Source organism: Pseudopodoces humilis, chromosome 5, assembly GCF_049639895.1.
Source record: "Pseudopodoces humilis isolate 2021_Gansu_Grassland_sample_001 chromosome 5, ASM4963989v1, whole genome shotgun sequence".
In the NCBI taxonomy this organism is placed as follows: Eukaryota; Metazoa; Chordata; class Aves; order Passeriformes; family Paridae; genus Pseudopodoces; species Pseudopodoces humilis.
The window spans coordinates 31,711,400-31,732,409 of NC_142204.1; positions in this window are offsets into that span (position 1 = coordinate 31,711,400).

The following is a 21,010-nucleotide window of genomic DNA, read 5'->3' on the forward strand; positions in this document are numbered from 1 at the left end:
ATCACAAAAGCCTCTTTGTTTGTCACCAGTTCTGCTCTGCTGGATAATAGCATGATAGCAAAATTGGCCCAATTAGAGTAAAGAAGCTGCAGAGCAGAATGTATAGCTTTTGTCATTTTAAGTGACTACCACAAGTGACAAAATGTCATCTTAGAAATTTCCCCTTGTCATCTCCTACATTGTGAATAATGATTATTAGGACCCCTCAGGTTATTTAATCTGTCATGTTCTTAAAGTCAAATATTTTAGACCTTCCTTTTTCTCAGCACTGCTGTCATCATTAACAAAACACAGAACAGCCTTCACCTTTAGAAATGACAAAATGGGGATGTGTCTCAAAACCAATTAATAGCATCAGTGAATGCAGAGGCATAGCATCTAAATCTTTTAAATATCATCCCTGAGAATAAAGCAATGAATTCTTAGAGGCAATTACTCCTTTGCCAGAAGTTGAGAAGAAAGTATCTCATTGACATAGTGGTACCACTTGGCAGTTTGTTGTTCAATCTTGTTTCATATTGTTCCAGAGGAATCCAGTTGCCTCAGTCAGTAAGCACTGTGTTTTGTTGATGATATTTTAAATGCTCTAACCTTTGGATCAAACAAAGAGTTGTGGGGATGAAGAATGCTATTAAACACTGTAATTAGGTAATCACTGCATTTCAAATAGAAACAGGACTACATAGCAAAGTTTAAGTGGGCATCCTAATGTACCTGTAATGTAGTGTGAGCGTGTGTGGGATGAGGGGTGCTGGTGGGGGTGGAGGAGGGGGCAGTGCTTGAATGTAGCAAATTTTTTTAGCAAATCAGATAACTGCCATGAACTTCAATCATATACCCTGAAGGAATGGCTGCATGTCACAGAATCTCTTCACAAATCCAACCCTTGGCAAGAGCGAGCATTGGGATTGCCAAGTTCCATGTACTGATCAAAAGGTTTGCTGGGCATCCCACGCTGTGCTGTGCTCCCCAGCCTTTGGCAGCTCAGTACCATCTCCCTTCCTGCTCCATGGCTGCCTGTGCCAGAAGCACACACACCTACCGTGCTCCCTGGGGGTTCAGGGAATTAATCCATTTATATTCCCATATAGGCCACCAACATTATTTCATTGAGGGCAAAAAATATGGCTCTGGGTTGCATAACTGATCTTCTGTATTTCAGCCTGGACTATAACTGGAAACTGGGCAAAGCCCCAGTTTTCCTGTCTTGCATATACACACCTTTGTGTCCTGTCATTATCCAGTCCCTCCTTCAGCCCCCGCCCAGACTCCCAGTGCTCTCCTGTTGAGTCATACTCTGCAATTAAAGCATCATGTATCCTGGTAGTAGTTAGCAGCCCTACCATTAGCAGTTTTTATGTAGACAGTAAACAGTTGGGTTAGTATTTAGGAAGAGAACACTTCAAAATGTTTAGCAAAAGATGAGACTTCTGGGGTCAGCTATAACCGGGGTACTGCTAGTCTGACTGCAAACTGCACTGCACAGCAGTATGCGTGCCAGCTGAGAGCACAAGAATTCCCACAATTTTCCTCAGAGGAACAAACAGTTTATGCTGAATAAATATGTTTACCCTGTTTTCCTCTAAAAATATTTGCCCATCAGATTTAAGACAGCAAAAACTAGTCAATTTAGTCAGATGTTTCTTTGTGCAGTCCCGTCTCATAGGGTTCCTGCTGATAGAACTTCCTGAACAGACTGACTGAAGTCTAACCTTTCCTTCTGGTGACCCTCTTGTTGATCTTACTCAGATTGACTGCATTCATTTTGGATTTCAGCTTGCTGAATCCCCATCACCTCCTGTGGCCCTTGCCTATCCAACCATGGGTCAACTCAAGCTCTGTGCTCTTCCCACTCAAAACTCCGTGTCCATTACCAAACCTTGCTGTGTTGACTGAGGCACGTGTTTCCAGACCAAAGACATGCAATGCACCCATTCCAGCACCTTCTACACCTTCTTATGGCCATCCAGGCAGGGCTTGCATGTTCTGACTAGTCAGACACAAGGGCATATGTCCTTGGAGGCAAACACTGTCCATTGCTTCTTCACACCTCAACATCAGAGCTGCTCCACAGGCTGTGGGAAGCTGTGCAGTGCCAGTCTTTGGTTTCCATCTGCCCTGGTCTCAGGAGTACTGTGCTACATTTTGCACAGCAAGCCAGATTCAAAGGGGGAGAGAAGCATGGCCATGCACCCAGCTTGGTGAGCAGGGGATTGAGGAGGCTTTTAATTTTCCCTCCTTCACAGACATGCTTTTGGGATTTAGCTATTGAGCAATAGGAGGGATATATTCTCCTTGTGTGCAATGATGGGACTGGGGCAGGATGGGGAACAGGTCCCTCATTCCCAACATTAAAAATGAAAGCAGCACAATAAAAGCACCATTTCTGAAGAAAACGTAAAGATAAGCAACAATCCAGGAAGTCAGTATGACTGAATGAAGTCCAAGATTATTGCCAAATTCCCTGATGGTTTTCTAAATATCATTTCTAAATATCATGACAGTGTCTTAAAAATAAACTGGAAACTTTGACTTTTCTACATTTTTAAAATTAGGAAAATGTAATAACTGAGAAACTGTACATCAGCAAAAAAATTAAGTAGCCTTTACAAAAAATGGTAATGTTTTAAATTCAACAAAGTCTGCCTAGCTGTGTAAATAGCAACAGAAAGCAACCCAAAAACTTAAAAAAGCCAACATCCAATAAATAAGTCATATACAGCAGCTATGCATTCAAGAGATCAGGTTTTGGAGGAGTGCATATCATTCACTATTTAAAGAAAATTACTTCCAGGTTCTGGAATTCTGTGACTTCTTTGGAGAGCAGAATAAGCATAAAAGAAGAGGAGATCATAGCAAATTCTTAATTCATATTTACCAGTTAGTTATATGAAACTCTTGCACCATGGAATAAACCATGGAATTTCACACAGGGTTTCCTGAATTCAATCTGCCAACTTGTAATAGACATTTTACATTGCAAATAACCATTTAATCTGAATTGAAAGTGATAAGAAAGCAATTTCACTATGCGGAAAAGTATTAAGTGTCATTATGTAAAAAAAAAAATATATAATTTCCACTTCAAACTTTTCTGTGAGGTTCTATAAAGTGATAACAGTGCTCTAGTAAGGGCAAAGTTCAACTGCAGGACATACAGGTAAGTATCATTTGATTCTGGCACTTAAATAAAGTGTTAGAAATATCAGAACATGCCATCTACTTGATAAGGTGTTACTTTTCATGGAAATAAAAATCTGTTTGAGGAGGAAGCAGTAAAAGAACTCAAGTGGTTTTTTCTTTGAAGACTGCAAGATATCTCTGCTGTTGACAACTGTTTTTATGACCTTAAATACTTCTCTGCTCCATCAGTAAGGTCAGCAATTTGCCTTCACAGCCACCAAACACATTTCTGAACTGAACTCCACTGCAATTTTTTCCAGTCTCATTACAAGATTCTTTGTGTTTCAACATGTTTTGGATCTTAGCACTTTGGAAATCAACCAAAGCTACAGTTCTAGTGAAAACTTACCTGCAGAGAAGTCTCTAGTGGTTGTATGTGTTACAGTTTCCCACCGTTTATCACAGCTCCTCTGCCTGAGGTTACTGCCTTCGGAGCAAAGCTGGCAAAACAGCTCAGGTAAGCCTTTCTCACTGTTTCAGTACCAAACCAACCAGGAAAACTTGAAACACTTTAAAAATTGCTGCTATTTAATGAATGAAGCTGAGGTAGGTGATAGAGCACTACAAGGGTTGGGGACAGACCTCATCATACATTCTGCCAGTTCTGGAGGGAGAGGCAACATCCAGCAAAGGACTGATAATGGACACCTGAAAATGTGAAGAAATCACACTGCAGCCAATAGCAATTGTCTGTCTGCAGTCTGCTACTAAAAATAAACACAAAAATGCTGACAGAGTAGGCTGGCAAATCAGCCATCCTGAGAACAAACTGAGCGTAGCAACACAAAAGCTGATACTTGGTCATACTACAGCATCTTCAGAAACATCAAAGGACATGCTCCAGTTTTGAAGTTATTCCCTAGAAACTAGATTTACAATTATAAAGAAGATAAACTCTCCCTTCTTGCCTAGTTTCCCATTATTTGAGGCACACTTTACTCATTCCAGTTTCTCAATGACAGACAGGACTTCAGAGCACCAGTGGGGCAAAAATAACCAAACCTACTGGCTCTTGCAGCTGGAAAGGGATATGTAATGGAAATTAATTTTAAAGTGTGTTTTTTTTCCTAAAAAATTACAACTCTGGGTTCAAAAAAAGCTTTTGAGTCACTTGGGTTGTTTGCTGCAAGCACTGATGTGCAGATTTTTCTTCCTGCAGTAACCTTGAGGACAAAGACTCAGTTTTTGCCCTAGAAAATAACATCAGTTACATTTTATCCATCTATTGGGAATATTTACTTTACCATGTCTGAAACTGATTACTGTGCACAAAAATTTTACATTTAGGATTCAGCCAAGCGTAGTATCTGCATTTATTCCAAAGACTTTCCTTTTTTCCTTTTTTTCCCCTCCTTCACAACAGTTTGAAATATTTTTCTCTTAAATTCAACCCACTTTTGACTGCGTGTGTCTTCAAATCTTTGACCTTATCTGCCTACCTCTAGGAATGAAAAGCTAGAACATTTCTTCAAGTGAAAGTGTTCAAAAATATTAAAGAATTTTCAGTTTAAAAAAATCAACCAATTTTTTGAATACGTATTTAATATTAGGTGGATCTAACTCAGGTTTGGCATGATAAGGTGGGTCTAGATAAATCTCATTATATTAAGTAGGTAGCATAACAAAGATACAAATATTAATAAGCCTCAAAGTAATAAAAGACAGATATTTCAGGTTTTGACATACCACCTTCTTTTCTTTCCCCTGCTTATAACTGTCTCTAAGTTCTCCTCTCCCACGTGTCTAGAAATATAAAATGAAATCTTCTTTCAAAAGTCCTTACTATGTTGTAAAGCTTTAAAATTGCTCAGTTTCTTACTTTAGTATTTTAGGAAAACAGGCTAGAAGAATAACCCATCCATCCTTTATCCAGTACAGTCAGTGTTGTCTTCATCAGTTCTGAAATAAGTAACTTTTACTTGCCAGTGCTAAAGAGTTCATCATCTGTCTGGGTCTATTCAAGTAACAGCAGTCTTTATTTTAAAATAATGTCCTTTAGTGTCTTACTTATTGCTCCCTTGCTGCATTACTTGCTTTCCTAAAGCATGGAGAACAGACTATTACCTTTCTCTCTTCAGAAGCCTTCTGTACATTTAAAGTCTATTAAGTTGGGTTAATAAGTTTTTTTTTTGCTTTAATTTAAAATGTGCTTTGATAGGAATTAATTTTGCAGCTAAGTCACTGTTACAACCACATTTCTGGTGCAATAAAAATGCCAAAAGTGGAAAAGTATCAAAATGCTTTAGATCAATGGGTTGTACAAAGCTAGAAAACACACATTATTCTGGGAACTAATTATTCACTCAAGATATTAATGTATTTGATTATTACTGGAATTTTTCAAAATATTGATATATTTTATTTCACTGCCTTCAGTAAGTCACATTAGATAAGTTACATAGTAATTATATAGTCTCCAAATACCTGTTCAATTAAGTCAAAATGCTCTGAACTTTTGGACTCCAATCTTTACAGCCATCTTATGTCATGAGCTTTTATATTTTTGGGCAGATTAATCAAAACAATGAAGAGCTCTCTGGGTCACGCTGGAATGAGATCAGCTGGCTCTGACGTTTCAGCAGCAAACTGCAGTAAAACCTATGGTTTTGGACATGGGCTTTACATTCATTTTTTCTCTTGCTGAGATGAAGAGTCACTATCAAGTTGCAATATCAATACAGCACCATTTGGAGTTCTAACTTATTCAAAGTATATTAGAATTGTCTGTAACTGACTTTTATTATCAGTGGACATATGTATGGTAAGGTTTGTTTTTCAGATAAAACCTCTCAATCTATAGCCAGTTCTGTGTCACATGCCAAAAGCACAAAAGAAGCTCCTTTTGAGCACAATTTAAATCACACCAAAGTGTATTTGTAATAATTTGTATAGTATGAATGTATTTGAATGGTCTCCTTTTCTCTGAGAAGAAACTTAAGTTCAGGGGAGGAATTTAAAGTTTCAGACTGATTTGCATTTGCTTATCCACCACCAGGAACCTGAAGCTCATTCAAAACTTGGGTGGGAGCAGTGTGGCAACAGCAGACTTGGCAGACAGCCTGGTGACTTCTTTAATTGTATGACTGCTGCTCATGATGGCTCAACACCATGCTTGTCCTCCAGAGACCATGGAAAGCTTCTAGCTAGCATGGACACTGAGCAGGTCTGCAATTTCTTCTTTCCTATGACTTGTCCTCAAGAATCTTGATATTTTTCTTTTTCTTTCTTTTTTTTTTTTTTTTTTTTTGGTCACCATAAATTCACCCATTTTTGCCAGAAAAAGTTGAGAAACAAGTAAATGCATTAAATGATGAAATCCAAGGAAACACAAACTACCTTTGCTCTATCCCCTTCATCTATTGGTGAGGGTCTATTGTAAGGGCATTCCCAGTGTTGATGTATTTCACCTTGTGCATGGTGGGGACACTGTGGGAGGAACATTTCATCTTTCCTAACAACACATTAAACCCAGCTTTCTCTGAATTCATTTGCATCTTGGTCTATCTGTTGCTTTTTCATCTCACCTAGCAAGGAGCAGCTATATAGCTGCTAGCTGTGACATGAGAACAATACTTTATGTAAATAACTAGCTAGTGGAAGTAGTCATTAATGCAGACAGTTCTGAAGGCAAATGAAACAGCATTTGGCAGAAAGCACCATTAATGATACTGTTGCTTAGTATGGTAGTCTGATTCAGAACATGCCTTTCTGACTTCCCTATTTTTCACTGCATTTCCAGGAACACAGCTCCCCAAATGGACTTTCTGCTGTTGCAGAACAGATTATTTGGGAAGCTGCTCATGTCCTCCTGACTGGGCAGGACAGATACACGAGCACAGCAGAACACACTGGAGTGTACATATTTCATCTGAACATGCACAGCCCCATGAAACATTCTTGTGCATGTGCCAGCTTCCAATGCCTGGACACAGCAGGCTGGTCTCAACCAAAGGCAAGCAAAGGCAGGGCTAACTGTACCATGTAGAGGGTTTTAGGGGAGGGTGAAAGGACAAGTTCTCCATTGTTAGCAGGAATACTGAGAGTGCTTGGGGATGTGAATTGTTTTCCTCTCGATTTTTTTCCTACAGCACATTAAGAAAGCTCAAAGATTAGCAGGGAAGCAAGTGGATATCTTTTCTCAGGCATGTGTTATCACACATAAAAAATCCCAAAGCCAGTAATAGACCTATAAAAGGGACACTTCAGTCCCCAAAGTGGAAGAATTGACAAGTAAGTATTTATTTGTCTATGCTTAAATCACAGTATCTGACCAAAAATACAGGATGAGAATGTAGATTGGAAGGGCTGCATGGAGGGTGCCTGGTTCAAAGCTTGCCAATATTTAGCATACTTTTAGAAGGGTACAATATCCACACTGAGTGGATTTTTAGGGTCTGTTCCTCTCTGCCTCATACTGTGAGTCCCTGTCCCCTTCATTAAAGGCAGAGAGTAATTAAGTACTCTCAGTGATTACATTCCTTCTGTTTAACAGGAAATTTGTTGGAATACAAAGCACTGCATAAATTCACTTCACCCTTCAGACGAAGAACTGTTAGACCCAACGCACAATCTGCTTTACACTCAAATTTCTGTGAGAGTTGTTTTTTTTTTTTTGTTTGTTTTTGCATAGGCACCAAGACATAAAATAATTTTGTGCATTAACTAGGGAAACTAAGAAGAGAAAGAGCTTTCAGCATTTTAAAAGAATGAGTTTACATTGCACTGCGGTAAAGTGTTGTGCTGTGTGTATGATGAGTGAATGAATCAGAAACCTGAGCCTGGACACTATAGATTTTACAGTTACTGCCTCTATTTTCCCAAGGAGAAAGCATTCCTTTCTGGATCATGAAAGTGTAAAAAGCATAGAAAAGTCTAATTCTGTATACTTACAGCAAAAATCTATATTCTGTCTCACTTCAAATCTACTCACACACTATGCTTTCAATAAGTTTAATCTCTGTGAAACTCAGTATCCACTCCTTATTAGTACTGGACAGTGAAAAAAAAGCCTAATTGAAACTACAAACCACAAATCCACATGACAATTGTAAACAAATACTATGATAGGTGATATGTGGAAGAAAAAGGAAGAGCTAAGTGAAATTATTTAGTAATTTCCCATAGCAAACAAAAATTACCTGGGCTGAGTGATCCCCAGGGAAGAAAAAAGGAAAAATATATAGCATATGAGATGTGAATTTTTCCTAGAATAATCACTAGAAAATTGTCTTTTCTATGCCAGCAATTCCATGTATTTCATATACAAGTGAATGTTCTGCCTCTTCTTTGGAAAACAATGGAGTTACCAATATTCATAGAGAGTCTTTATATCAAGTTTTTTTTAAATTAAAAGCATGCTAAGTCAACCATCACTGAAGAGCTCTTACCAAAGTTTATATCCTGATCAATTTTACTAACTTACTAAGATTCAGAGTTGTATTTCTATATTTATTTACAGCATCTTGTTTTGCAGAAGGAGGCAAACAGCTGTAATTTGACTCAGGTTCTTGAACCAAAAGGAACAACTGATCCAGACAGTGAATTTCCCAGCCACACGTCATCAGGCTCAACAAAAGAACAATTAATCTCTTTTGAATATTAAAACAACAACTAATTTGGAAGGAAATGCCAGAGTACTGAGATATTAGATACTAACACTCAATGAGGATTTTCATAAGTCTCCATTTAGTGTGGTATTCCATCATGTCTGTACAATAAGCCCAGAATAAAATAAGATGCAAATGAAAAGAGTTACTGTTCAAGAACTTCATCATGAGTTTTTTCCAAATCTAGGATCCAGTGTAGGATTTGCAGTATCAACACCAGCTGTGGGTTTCTGAGAGGGCAAAGCAGATGGACTTGAAACATAACACTAATAAGAAGGAAAAAAACCCAAAGCTTTTTCAACAAAAATCTTACTCAGGTGTCATACCTGAATATTTTTGAGCAAGAGAAGTGTCTTCTTGGTAGTTTTGACTTGTTGTAATTTTATTTCTCTAGTTATGCAAGCAAAACACTGTGATTATATTGTGAATAAAAATTTTACTAAAACATAGGTGTTTCATATAATAAACTTTTCAGCTTAATTTAAAAAAAAAAAAGGTAGCAGAATTCTATTTTGGCCTTTAATAATATCAATATATTTTGAAAAAATTAACCTCTTAGTATCAAAATTTCAGCAAAATTTTCAGGTGTAATATTATTTCACAAAAGATGTAATTAACCTATTTTATATTGTACTGAAGAGAAATAGGAATACATTTATAGATATGGTTTATCTGTAGATACAGTAGAAATTACAATATCTGGGTTAAAAGTTGTTTGCCAGAAATTAACTGCCTAACTTGATCACAAGACCCATTCTTTAGGTACTCAGAACTTCTATTAGCTACTGAGCATCAAAAACAGCCATCAAAGACTGTAGGTAGCTTTCTTCTCCATAACTTCTGAAAAGCAGACCCTGATATAAAGCTCAGGTTAGATATTTGGAGCTGCTCCCTCTATTCATATTTTAATGTATTTATAACCATGTAAAAAATTTTTCACTTAAAATTTGAAACTTTTCAGGCAAAAATTTGTTTTTTGATGGAAATAAAAAATACATTATGATCATCTATTTTTAGAAGTCACAAAAAGCACTGAGGCAGGGCAAACTCCAAAACAGCAGTACTCTTATGGGTGACATAGGTTGTAGACCAGGGAATCTACAAAATGGCAATCTATTTAGTGAGGTAACACCCAAGTATCAAGAGAAAATCAAGGCCTTTCTATAATCCTGCCCTATCTTCTGCCTTCACTAAGCTTACAGGATCAAAAGTACATTTCAGGGCAGCTTAGCAGTTAGCAGACTTCAAACAGAAAGGTAAATCCATAGATAGTGTTCAGGCTTTCCTTTATCTCAGTGGAAGTTGAGAGCAAATGAAAGCTTTGCACAGCAAGGGTAAAAGCACAGCTCTCGGCCCCTGGGGACCCCTGGCAGCATCACAGTTAGCCCCAAGCCCCCAGCATTGCTCCTTCCACAAACAATACCAGAAAAGTCTCAGAGAGCTTCTGCCTGGCCCTCCACGACCATCCTCCGTCCTGTCCTCAGTGGAGGCGTGCCCAGCCCTCATTCTGTTCTGCTGCTGCCTTTGATCACACACATCCTGCATGTGCCAAAATCTCCCCTTGCCCTCTCCTCCTTTGCTCATCCCCACCAAACTGTTCAATGCACCATGTCTCTATTATGTGTTTCTGCTTAACTCTTCATAGCTCCCAGAAATCTTTGCCTCCTCTCACAAAGGAGCAGCTGGGTCAGTAAGTGGAAGGATGTGAGGAGAACCAAGCACAAGGGCTGGGAATGAGGAAGAGGACTTGGTGAGGCAGGACCTGACTTCCATCTGCTCTGGCAGAGTACAAGATCAAGTCAGGTGCTTGCAAGTATGCAGCTTCACCCTAGGGGGATGCAAATATAAAGCTTGAGTGTAGGATTCTGCAATATTTTCTATGGATTGCAAGAGGTATGTGACAGAAGCAGGTCAGTGATGAAAAACATAAAGAACCATGACAGGCTAGGTGAAAGAGCCATTAACTGAGACTGTGACACATAGTCTTCTGTTCAAAATCAAACCAAACTCTTTTACAATGGAATTCAAATTTAAGATATGGCATTAATATAATAATGACAATTGTCTGTAGGGGACTATTTACATATGGAATTACTTCTCTATTTACAAGCTCCACACATAAATGTGGATGTATGTAATTCCATTGGAGAAATACTACACAATAAATTTAAAAAAAAAACCCTAAAAACATGACAAAGGCAAAAAGACCTCAAACACATACAATAGTATTTATTCTTCAAAAATCTTAGTGTCAAAGACTGACTTCATATTTTTATTTTTCTGATTTTAGTATCTCAGACTGAGAATTTCTGTCATCTCTCTTTCCTCTTTACCATCCCTTCCTAGGAAACTTACTTTTCCTCTTGGCAAACTTGTCAAAACTGAGGGACCAAATGCTTCTAATTATGACAGAAGATTCTCTGTCTTTTTTCATCCTCTTATTTTTTGATTCCCTCTTGAGGAACCTTATCAAATCTGCTTCATTCCATATGGAATATTTCTGAAATACTGTGAGGAACAGCCAACAGTAGCCACTAAGATATGTTTAGCTTGTTAACTCCTTTCTCCCTTGCTCAACTCAAGGATTGGGTATGTCAACACAATAAAAGTATTTTTATTTATAAAACTGCAATTTTGCCAGTTTTCATAATAGGACCATTTTTAAATGAACAAAATGGTTATCTGAATCCATAATGCGCTAAGCTGGAGGAATCTCTACAGATAAAGAGTAAAAATATCCTAGTCAGAATGCCTGCAAATAACTAGGGAGTTACTACTACACTGTTCCCACCCTCCCTTTCCCATCCCCCCTCAGAAAAATCTATAAAAACACTTGCGTGAATGAAGCTGCATAAACTTAGATTTGAGGGGAGGCAAACTAAAAATAACTCGACCTCAAATAGAAGCAGCTTTTTTTTTTTATTCAGGCATTGCCTGCTAACAAGCTGGATCAGATCATTTTCATCAGGAGTATATTTTGCAGGGTCTCACCTGAATACTAAAAAAATCACCATATCACACTAATCAAAACTGACATCATCTTTCACTACATGAAATAGCATTGAAATACACAGAAGTGCCATGTGATATGAACACAGGCTATGAAGTATGCAGCATTTCAGTCCTTGCTTGAGTGATTCTGCATTTCAAAAGCAAAATGTACTTCCTGTTAAAGTATGTTGGCTATTATTTTGAGGATGCCAGATGGAAATAATTCCCTCATAATCTTATGAAAACTCAGAACTCGCATCAACTATTCACATATGCATTGAGCTAAATCTAAAAAGTGGATATCCCTAGAAGTTTTATACAATTAAATGTCACATCAGTGGTACTGAAAATGAGAGAAAAACAGAGAGAACAGGCTGGCCCAAATCCATTTCATTAATGCCTGGGAAGGAAGTATTAAATGCATTTATTCACCTTAGCTTACGTGATGTTTTTCACTGAATAAAATTATCTCTCTCATGCCTTCATTTAGCCCTAACATATATCAGCTGGAGCTCTGAAGCTGCCCCTGGAACAGCACCCAGATTTTTAAGCAGTTTTAAGTTTGCACTGAAAGCAGAGGTTATTGGGCCATAGCTTCATCTGTGCTGCCAGTGACAGGGTCCCCTGGGAGCGTTCCCCAAAGGCCAGGCCAGGTTGCTGAGCCAGGGCCACATTCTGACTGCTGATGGTGATGCTCTTTGAGGCACACAAGCTGTATGCATGCATGCATGGTGAGCATGCATGCCGAGGCAGTATCCTGCTGAAAGCTGTGTTATTTTGTTGTGATGGTGCTGTTGAAAGCACCAAACTGAGATTGCTGAAGAGCCCAACAGGATGGTGGGATGGCCATGGTACACATGCCATACACTAAAGTATGGAGTAAAGTTGCAGAGAGTTAGCTGAGGCAGTGTTCAAGGCAGGATAAAACAGAGAGACTCAGACCTTGTCCAGAGAAATTTTGAGAAATCATGACTGGATCAAAGCACTTCCTGAGCTCCAGCACAGAGTGAGAACTGACAAGTTTGTTCCAAACAAGAATTTAGTAAAGAATTATCAAGTTTATTATGTGCTAAAGAAGTGCTGAGGAAAAGGCAGAGTGAAGTCACTGGCAGCTTGTCTTCCTAAATAGCTGTCTGCTTGCTCTGAGCTGGAGGCACACTTGTCTTTTTCAAATTCCAAAGAGGATCTGTGAACCTGTCACTCACCTACCCAAACCTGGCACTGAAGAACACAGTCTGCATCATCTGTCACAGTTCCTGTTTATGTTTCTGTTTTTAGGATTATATTTTTATATCAAAAACAAACTTTGCAGACAGGCTTCTGCTATCTGCTGTTTTCTTTGCTTGAGGGAACTTTTCATAAAGATTAGTCTTCTGAGATTGCCCAAAGAAAATACAAAAAATAGTTATCCTTTTAAATAGAAAAATTATTTTCAGTGAATAATTTTTGGGTAGGCTTAGTTTTGTCTTATTTAGCTACAACTAAATAAGCTTTTATTACCTAGTAAGGGAACAAAGGCTATCCAAGAGAATTTTGTCCGAAAGGGTATGATACCACATCCTGGTTCAGTACCTCAGAAGGTTACTGTGGGTGAGCCAAGGGTTCCCAAGCCTGCTGGTTTTCAGGAAAGCCCTGGCATTGTTTACAGCTTGGTTCCCTAAATCATATTCCTTGACTAGATTTCTTTCTCAATTCTTGCATGAAGGAGGGGTGATACTGTGCCGAGGTGCCTGAAATCCTCTAAATATCCTGTTCTGTGCTTTCTCCACAATAATGAAATGCTGTTTAGGTTGGGGATCAGCCTTGCCTCTCTTTGAGCCATATTTTTTCTGTTGTTGTCTTCCCCAAAATAGACTGTGGCTTTAATGCCTTTTGGAAATTTTCCTCAAGCAGGCAATCCTTCTCAAAAAACAGCTACAAGTGTTTCTAGGTTTGGTAGCTGTACAGGTTCTTGTGGTATTTTTATACAAGAAACTAAAAATATAAATAAAAAAAGTTATAAAAACTGTGGCTTGTGGAAAAAAATTTAGTGTTTTTTTCTCTTTCTTCACTTGTATGATTTTCTAGTAAATGAGATAATGTGTCATTAGCTTTGAATGATGCGATATTAAGTGGTCATCTTGAATTAGAGGTGCTTTACTAAAGAAAAGTGATAGCAAAAGAAGTACTAGAAGGCCACTCAAAAAGATTTTCAATGGTATTAAGATTGTTGACCTTTTGACAATGGATTGGAAGCGTGTTGTGTTATTTCTTTTCTGAGAGACCAGTCTAATTTTTGGTGATCCTGCAACTGTCTGCAATTAGATTTCAATGGTTTTTATTCATGTACATTACTCGTAATACATGGAGATTAAAAAAAGAATTGCAATGATACATGTTTCTTTAAAAAGAAAGGAAGACATGTATTTGTTTGTTTTTTGTCTGCTGGACAATACAATGGTGGGAGGCACTTTAATACAACTTTTCCCACAGGCTTGCCCATGGGAATAGCTCTTTATAAAATCCTGTTCTTGATGCCCTACAGAAATAGAACATAGTGCCTTTTTAAAATTGAAAATTACTACACCAGGCACCCTATAGCAAATGAGCTAGAACAAAGCTGTGTCCTGTAGTGTGACATGTATTTCTCTGAATATGTCCATATGCTTTTATAACAGAATATTTAGAGAAAGTGGCGCAGTTGCAAAGTATATAAACAAAGAATAAGTTGATGTGGCATGCTCAGCATTTTTCTGGTGTCCTAAATGGAAGTGAATTTTAAAATGTAAAGAGTCATTTTAACTTGGCCTTTCTGATAAGGTCTGTCACAATCACCCTAGCTGAGACATGAAATACCTACTCTCCACCTGCAATGTTTAATATAACACAAAAGTAAGAAAATATTTATATAGCCTCATGAAACATCCATCAACACACTGGCATAAAGTATATACAATCCCCAGAGCAGTCTACAAGGAACACAAAACCTAGCCAAAACCCAGAGATGCTAATGTAGATTCCTTGGGATTCTGTAGATTGTCTCCTGAAGCTGCAGAAATCCCAGTGGCTTTAGATACTATAAGGAGATTGACAGAATTTAGCAGGAGAATGGGAGAGGGAAACACTTTTTCACACAAGAAGGTTACATGATATATTCAAAGTGACTTACATCAGGGTAAAGTTTTTACAGCCTCCTAAGATGTTCTGAGTAATCCCCTTGGATCACAGATTTTCTCAGCTTTTAACTAGGAGAGATAATCGAATTGCCGCTCTGTTGCTCTCCGGTGTTATTCTGTTTGCACTTGTGTATGCAAATTGCTTTCTTCCTGAAGTTCTGCAGAATCTGCTAGGCCCTTGTAAGGAAGGGAAAGAGACACAAAATAGAAGAAAAGCAGATGGAAAAGTAGGAGCGAGTTTTGCATAGGTTGCCACTTCTCATTTCTGTGGAACATATTTATGCATAAGCTGCTAAACTCAGGGCTGTAGCCAAGTACTGAGACACACTGTGACGAATGTGGAGATCAATTGTTGGTGAAGGCAGAAAAGGTTCTCACCCAAGCTGATACTTTTAAGTTAAACAAATTATGTTAACTATTTTTGCTTAACCACAATGTTTACAAATATTACCTGCTCGTATGATATGATCCTTTCTTTTTCATGTAGACGTAGTCTAAACTAGGCTAATGCTGTTTACTGTGAAAATCTAGGGATGTAATCAACATGCTTTGTTTGCAACAATGTTGTGAAAATGCTATTCCTAGAAAATAGCAGGGTCAACGTTAAGAAATACCATTCATTTTGGAAATAGGAAATGCTTTTACCCTACAATGAATGACTTAGCTTCTTGCTCAGCTTACCTTGAAAATAATATTTCATTTGCTCTATGGAAAAATAAAGTTAGCCCTGGATCATACCCAAGAAACATTAAGTTTTCCAGGTTAGATTAAGCAGACACTTCTCTGGTGGCAGCAAAGTTGAAACTTTGCCCAAAATTCCTATGTCTTGCAGAGTGAACTTTAATTCTGTTTAACCTCATCAGGAGAATTATGGTATTTGTGAAGTAGGAACAGCAAATCCAGGATTTTCTTCCACAAATTTAGTCAGACTAAGTCAGGTTGTTTGCAAAACAGACGTCAGACATGAAAGCTGTGAAGCATCTTTCAGCTTCCTAGCTGACCTCTGAAGGGTGAAATGGCCCTTGAAAGCTAAAATGCTACATAGATATATGTTACTTCCTTTTATTTCTGAATCTTTGAGAAACAGTGCCATGTATTTATACTTGGTAAATAAATACTTCTTTTGTTTGTTCTTACATAGCCCAGTTTGAGATAAAGGCTGATTTAAGTGCATTTCCTGACCCCAGAGCATTCCATTCTTACTTACATGAAGAGCTTAAAAGCAGGTCCTGGTCCAGGCTAACAACATTCAGTTCCCCAGTGCCTTTCACTAAAGGATTGAAGAGCAGTAGAAAGAGCATGCTGCCTTGTAAGCTGAACAAGCTGTTTTTAAGGATGTTAATGCAGATGTCTGAGAGCAAAAGAGACTTTTCTGGTGAGGTCCTAATATAATTTCATTTCTAGCAAAAATTAATTTCTTTCATTAATTACACCTCAGGTTTCTTGTGATGAACACGAATATTATTGAATGCAGCATTAGTGTAGCAATGCAAGTTAGTCAGTCAATGCAATATAGTAAAGGTGCCACTAATAATACTTGCACTGTATTTAATTTCAATTTCCCTTTATCATTGCATATTTTCTCATACCATATTTTTATTTCCATAAATAGAACTAATAAAATAAACCCCATACATTTTGCTTTCATTGCACATGGCTGAAGAAAGCTCCAGTTGCTGTAAATGAAATCATCATAATCATAAATAACTTTCTGCTTCTCATTTTCCAGATATACGGGAGTTGCTTTCTGAGCCACCAGGGAATGCTCTTCAGTGACAATAGAGCTAGTTATCATCCCTGCTTCCCAGTAAACATAATGCACTTTGATCCTGAATTTAAAACAGTGCTTTCAAAACTTAGTTGAAGAGCTAGTAGAAATAAGACATACATAACACCTGTATGTATGGATCTGGGTTGGGTTTTCTTTAAATTTGGTTTTGATCAAGCTGGAGAAACAAGCAGAGACTGGCACAGAACAGCTCTCCAGCATTAAAATAATTGTACCCCAAAGACCTCTGTCCTTAATCTGAGAAGCTTGTCCCAGACATAAATTTTCAAAAAGACTTGCAAAATATTGTGGCTGAAAAAACAAATGCCACAAGTGTTACAAAAGTAAAATACTTATTTTTAAGATAAATTAAATTAATACATTTAAATAAAAATGTGCAAAAAAATAACATCTAATTTTAAACTTGGTTACCAAATTTAATGTAAAATTTTTATACTACCCTTACTATTAATCCCATACAATATAAAAATATCCTAGATACAGATAACTAGATAGCTCTAAGGCAATTATCCACCCCCTTTCATTTTAATGCTCATGAGACATATTTAGTTGCTTTTGCTGGAGCATCCAAAACTGTACCAAGGAAAAGAAATTTAAAATAAGGTTTTGAAGTTAACCTACAGTGAAAATCATATGTGTCCTCCCCTAGCACATCCACAGCTGATGTGCTGTGCTTGACCACCATCCTCTACTGCTGCTCCTTCCTTGCAATTTAGCAGACTTGCAAGCTCCCTCCAGCTTTGATGGACATGTTCACACCGAGCTCCTCTTGGGGCACCCATGAGTATGGTAGCATCCAACAGTCATCACATAGCTTCTTCCTCACATGTGCACCATGCATACCACATAACCCTCCATACTCCTTCAAGACAACTCTCATTTCTCATTCTGACAGTTTTTCCTTTCTCTGTCTCATTTGCCTGTGGAGGCTTTCCTTCTGTTGGCATAAAATTTTTTTAAGGGTGCTCAGCCCATGCAGGTCTTCCCTGTTCTCTTCTTTATATATATATGAAAAAAAAAATTCTTTATAAGTGACTAAAATATAACCATCCATCCACTTTCCTCCAAATTTCCTCCAAACCCAATTCTGTGGGGGTAGTCTTGCCTCCTGTCCCTTGGTGCTCACTGCCCAGCTTCTCATTATCTCTGTATTTATTCTCCTAAGTACACAACTTGAGGGTCATATGAAGTCCTCCCCCCACAGGAGCAGAGATCCTCTTTGCCTAGATCAAGGTGCAGGTCAGTGGCTTTTGGACTCCACCAAAAGTGGGGAGGAGAGGTGGAAGGCAGACAGCTAAGAGTTCTCCATAGAAGTCAAGAGAACAGACACAGTGTTTTGAAGTGAAGAAATATTTTATTGTCAAATATGAAAATATTTTTTCTTTTGGAGAGTACAAACTGTGTTGGCCCTGAAAACCGGTCCATGCTTGACTTCATCTTCAAGGACTGACTGCACTCTTGGAAAGCTAATAGAAAACAACAGAGAATATTTACATCTTGGCCAGGCCTTCCTACTGTCCAGCACATATTAGTCACGGTGCAATGAGAATACATCAGTGAAAACTACCCTTTCCTACCAGGGCCATCTGGACTCTCTCAAAGCCTTTGAGATTTATGTTCCCAGAGGCCCTCTTTCAGGCTATGGTGTAGGGAGTTTTATCAGAGGAAGTAATGGAATACACATAAATGCAATGCTACTGCTTGGCCTTTCAAGGCAAATAAGGAATAAAGTCTCACCTACAGCAGTAAACTGGGGCCAAAGAGCAGTTTATAAAAATAGAGTTGTTTCTCCTCTGTTGGAACTGGAATATCCATGACAGCCATCAGTAAAAATTGTCCATGGGAGAGGACAGAGAAATCTGTTGGACTTTTATTGTCCTATGGATGCATCCTGCCAGGCATAATTCCCAAACACTCCCTTGTCTCTTCCTGCCTGCCACAAAAGCTATTTCTTTAGGTCAGGAAGCCTCTGGCAGCACAACTACTGTTCTGACTGAATGCCAAGACTGACATGACCATGGATATGTACGGAGTTCCTCTTTAGGGAAACCTTAAGCATGGCTCCTGTATGTCCTGAGTAGGGAGAACAACTTCTCTGGTCTGGCTGGATTGCCAAATATTGGGAACCTGTGGAGTCATAAACCCCTCTAACTCCCAGCTCTTGTGCCCTTTAAAAATGTGAGATAAGACTGTCACTTTTCACCATGTCTGTGGCATGTTTTTATCCTGCCTTGGTGATAAGAAAAGCTGCTGCCATAAAAAAAGGTCAAGTTATATGTCTATGGAAAGAGGGAACTTTGACCTCTAGGATAATGTACCTACTCAGTCTAGTGGATGTTACAGTCAGTTTAGTGCCACAGTAACATGAGGCCAATGCAATCCCTTTTCCACATCAAAGTCAGAAGTTTTTTGTTCCCCTCTTGTTTCCTCCTTACTTCTCTGTAATGGAATGGACTTCCTTTATCTTTCCAAACTTCTGGATAACATAAATGTATTGTCACAGATGTCACTTCTATGGATATTTTACCCTCAGGTCTCCTGCTACAGGTCTACTTGACCTTGTCCTGTTTGAGACAAAAGAGTTTCTTCTGTTCTTCCTCTGCTCTCTCTCACCACCAAGCAGCTATTCCCATCTTTGATCTTGTGACGGAAGTATTTTCTCCTTCATTCACCACTGATTTCCTACCCTCATATAACACAGCTCATCTTCTGATCAGAGATGTAAACAGCTGTAAAGAATCTTTCAGCCATATATACTTCCTTTCCCAGGATGCCTCCTTGAAGATTCAAAACAAGCAGTTGTGTCCATTTACAATGAGTTCTGTTAAATTTAAGTGGTATCATTCAAAACTGTGTATCCATCTTCCAAACTGTTTCTAAAAATACTTCAGAGGGCATAACAGCTAAGTGGTCCTAATATCTAACCCTTGGTGATGTTTTAGCCCTTTGCATATTACAAAAGGCATTCCAAGAGCTAGGAAGTGGAGATGGTCAATGAGTTTATACTTTAGCATGACTATGCTGCCATGGTGCAGATCAGTGGAGCACAAGCCGCTTATGTCTGGCTGATTTTGTGAAATGGGATATATAAATATGATGTTAATGTCAAGAGTTAAGAGGTCTGCTGCCTTCTTACTCATGTACTACTTATTAATCTGACAACCTCCATGCTGTGGCAGCAATCTCAATCTGGTAGTGTGTGTCTCTCTCTCACATTCACAGCTGCTCTGCCATTTACATGAGTCAGACAGTTGGATCTGCAGGTCTGTGATACACAGGAGAAATCAAGGCCTTGCACTTCAGCTGAGGAGCCTATCACACAGATAATTTCTGAGTTTAAAAGAGCCCCACTAGAAGAGACCTGAGCAAAGCTAGTTGCCAGATGCTTTCTTCACTACATAAACTAATTCACCATATACTCCTGATCACAGAATGGAGAAGTGGCAGTTCCCTATTTATGTTGCAACAGCAGCTGGTATTGCAATATATACTGTAGCTAACGGCAGACTTCTTGAATAATACATCACAAAAAGCTGAATACAAATTCTGTATGCAATCCAGTGTTTTATGTCTAAGTATTGAAGTCAAGGGAAGTAAAAAGAATGACTGTGTTGTTTTAATTTGAAGGTTATATAAATTATTTATAGATTAGGTCAATCCATATCCTTTCAATAGGGTAAGACATTGTGAAGAGAAGACGAAGGACCTACACGTCTTTCAGCGCATCATGATGATTATGTTTAAACAGGAACACTGTTTACACTGAGGGGCTGTATCTGTGTTGTTATCAGATGCATAGAAGCCAGGATTTATAAGATTGTCTTAGTAATAAGCTTAGCTCCAAATGAATATGGATAATCTTCTAAAACACCATTAAAGTATGTTCTTTGACAAAATGTGTTAGAGAAAGAAAATCACCTACTCCACTTCTGTATGGAGCATCTGAGTCATTAAAATATCATACAGTATTTTATTCCCCAATTGACTTAGGGAATAAATAATCTTATGGATAACTGACAGCTGGAGTTTCTCAGATCACATAGAGAACAATACATAATGCAAATATTCTGTTGAGAAAGAATGGTTATAATGTAGCAGTTGTGCAACTAATGTTTACAAAAACTAGCTAAAAGAATAGAATACTCACCCTATATGGTAAAATGTCATCTTTTGAGGCTTTACATTACCTGATATAGCTAGGCTAGAAGACAAAGGACTTGCCTATATTTCCAATGATGTTAGGAACCAACCTAAGAGTTATCAATGGTAGTTAGGGAGCACATACC